The 3,455-nt window shown below is 36.7% G+C and overlaps 1 protein-coding gene across 1 annotated transcript in view; it reads left to right on the forward strand.

Moving 5' to 3' along the window:
- The window catches only part of LRP11 (LDL receptor related protein 11), a gene marked incomplete at its 5' end in the record, with an annotated part of 35,298 nt that overhangs the window by 3,440 nt on the left and 28,403 nt on the right, over nt 1-3,455 (forward strand). The gene's annotated exons all lie outside the window — the stretch shown is intronic.

Consider the following 3,455-nt stretch of genomic DNA (forward strand, 5'->3'; position numbering starts at 1 on the left):
CAAAAATAAGTTTACTCTTTATATTGGCATGCATGTGGAGAACTTAGCATAATCTTGTATGGTCACTAAAGTGTACATTGATATCGCTCTTGGAAATCGGTCAGGAAATATGTAGCAGAGGCCATGAAAGTGTTCATTCTTCTGGAATATTTTTTTGGGAGAAATGATCTATGCTAAAGAAAACGTATGAGCAAAAAAGGCATTACTTATAACAGCACAAAAATTGGTAAAGTAAATGTCCAATGATGGAGGTTAGGAAATTAAAATGGCATTTGTGAATTTTAGGTAGTATTATGGGCACTGTTAGGATATATGAATAAATATCAATAAATAGAACATATTAATAAGTTCATAGATTAAATTCAGGAGGTAAATTTACTATAACTGGAATGCATTTTGTGGGTGTCAAAGTATAGTGGGAAAGACAGAGCCTTTTAGTGAGAAAGATCTGGGCTGACATCTGAACTGACAAAGTTAGCACTTCTGTGATCTTACGCAACTGAGTTAGCCTGTCTGAGCCTGGTTTCCTCATGTGTGTGATGCAGATGGTGGTACAGTACCTACCTCAGAGACTTGTGACAGTTGGCAGAAGTTATGCCTCAAAAGCAGTTAGCATGGTGCCTGATACAAAGAAATCACCCAATAAATGGCAGCTATTATTATTATCATCAGCTCATATGGAGAAAGACTAGAACAGTACACCCCCAAAATGATAATCATACTGAGGTTGCAGATCATTCTTTCCTACAGAGTTGAAATTTTTAAAAACACAGAATGAATTTGGGAAATAACAGCCCTTAAGGACAACTATCCCAAATACTACGTTCAAATAAAATTGCAATGGAGAGGGAAAAAAAAAAAAAACACAATGAAAAATAACTCCACAAAAAACCAACAACAACAACAAAAAGACATGATGGATTATGACCCATAATATCTTAGCCTCTCCAATTAGTCTGGCCCCAGTTCTAAATCCTGACGTCAGGAGGCCTTGCTGAGTGTGAGAGCCTCATGGGAGTTCCTGCCAATGCTGATTTCTCAACCTTAGCTATGTCATTGTACCCACACAGTACAGATCCAGGTTCCAGAATCACTTCCTTGTCATTAAGGCTGTTCACAGCAGTGTTTTGTAAATCAGATTCGTCAACAGTATTATTTACTGTATAAAATGCCACCTCGATATGTTCCACCCAAATTGATATGGGCCTCAACCTCTGTAGATCTTACCAAGTATGTTTTGTTTTCACAAGAAATCAGTGTCACACAGTATTTAGCATTGGTTTATTACATTTTTATGATGAGAATTCAAAATTACATTTATCTTGTTCTTCATCGGCAGGTCAAATATTTCTAAGTATAGCATACTCCTTCTTGGTATCATTCATTTATTTTAAGGCCTGTTTCTGGGTGGGTAAACTGGCTTATTTTAAAATATACTGTGTAATTTGCCTGGTCTTGAGCTGAGAGGGAAATATATCTCTGTTATTTCAAATACAGCAGTGGTCAGGATATCAGGTGTTCCTAAATCAGACCTTAAAGCTCACCTAAAGAAAAGTAAATGTTTTCTTTTCTTTCAAGAGGGCAAGATTAATTAGTTTTATAATATGTGGGATATTTCAGTGCTTACCTGAATCTTCCATCTGAAATCTTTGGGGTCAGATCTTTGAGAGTTAGAAATAATATAATATTAGAACTAATATAATATTAGCATCCATTGCCGTTGATGGCATATAGTTATATTTCAGTTTGCCTACTTAAAAATAGTATTTTAAAATAAATTTTAATGCAAATAGCTGCTAACTATAATGTGTTACTACTGAATTAGATGGTGCTTTATAAAATTATAAAGTGCTAAATGGTTGTGTGGAAAACAGTGAACCTTCCAAAACTAAAGGAAAATTCTTCATAATTCTCTTGAAAAGATCCTCTTAGTCATGCAGTTGTCACATCTCTTTATTTGGGGAAGCAGAATAAAAACGTCAGGCACTGGATGTTTGCTCAGAGGTGGAAAAAGCTAAATAAGTGTCTTAGGCAAGGGTTGCTTAAGTGGCTCATTTAAATCTGAGTTATGCGTCCTCCTTGTTTTAAATGACTGTAGAAGTGGGACTCATCATGTTCTCAGTAGATGTATGTGCCTTTTGGCAATTAAAAAAGTTACCTCTGATTGAGGCTGGCAGTGCCATTCTCATTCAGAAAAGTCACAACTCTGAAGAGCCGCAAGCCCCTCATAAATCCGCTGTTTCTGGGTCTAGAGAGGATCACTAGGTTAGAAGATAGGGCTCAGCAGGTAGGTGTCTGAACACCCCAAAGATAATGGTAGCTTGTTGAAGCATTTTTCTTAAGCAGGGCCATGACCCAGTCAGATTAGCATTCCAGAAGAGTCATTCTAGCTGCAGTGTATCAAGAGTGGCGACCCTTTGCTGCCTCATGAGAAGCTAATAGGACCACAGCTAGCCCCAAACCTCAGGCACTGGGACACCTGGTGCCCTCAGAAGTCAGCTTAGGAGACAGCTTCAGCTGTGGAAGAGGCAGTGCCTCAGCAACATCATTCAGAGTGAGTTAAGGAGGGACAAGTTCAGGAGAGCACATTTGGACCAGAGTGGATGCCAAAAAGGATGCATGACATCCTGTAGTTTGGTTTTCCAGTTACATCGATAAATAGATGTGTATTTGAGTAAGTTTAGTAAGAAGCTTAAAGCAATTAAGATATTCACAACTCTGCTCTTAGAAATGCAGCTTCTCTCATCAGACTCACTGAAGGAGCTGTTAGTTATTAATATTTAAATGAACAAAATTAGCCTTAAATTATGTACCATTTTAGATCAAAGGTAGACACATTTGTTTTGTTATCGTAGGACACCTCAGAAACTCAGTGTGCTAGCTTCTATTACAAAAATTATTAGAAGCTGTGACTCTTCTATTTTCCTAGATGAAAAATTAGATTACAGGGAATTTCTATGTGGGCTTTATTTTGTATGAGTCCAAGAACTTGCCTTAACTTTCCAAATTTAATTTATTTCCCATTCATGGAACACTTTCTGTCACTATTTTAAAGACTCGAGAATAAGGAAAAAAAAAATCTATATCAGAGGTGGATTTTTTAAGGTTTACTTCAAGACTTTTTGATAAATTAATTTAATAAGCCGTTTATAAATTAAGTGAAAAATTCACTCTAGAGGGTAAAGCTACTCCGGATTTATGTGCTGGAGGGCCTCGTTCGCTCTCATAGACCCACGACTTTATACTCAGCACTGTTACCAGCTGACACGCCACATTTCCACTTTAGCACGCATTACAGCTAAAGTCTATATTCATAATTTATTACTATTTTCTTTATTATGTAAAGAGAATACAATGAAAATAAGATAACTTTCAGTTGCTGTATCTATCCTTAGCAGTTCTTTGCTAGACTACATCTATGCTAGCAAACAAGATACCTCTCTTAATTAACTAGG

This window comes from Pteropus vampyrus, unplaced genomic scaffold (genome assembly GCF_000151845.1).
Source record: "Pteropus vampyrus isolate Shadow unplaced genomic scaffold, Pvam_2.0 Scaffold24, whole genome shotgun sequence".
Lineage (NCBI taxonomy): Eukaryota > Metazoa > Chordata > Mammalia > Chiroptera > Pteropodidae > Pteropus > Pteropus vampyrus.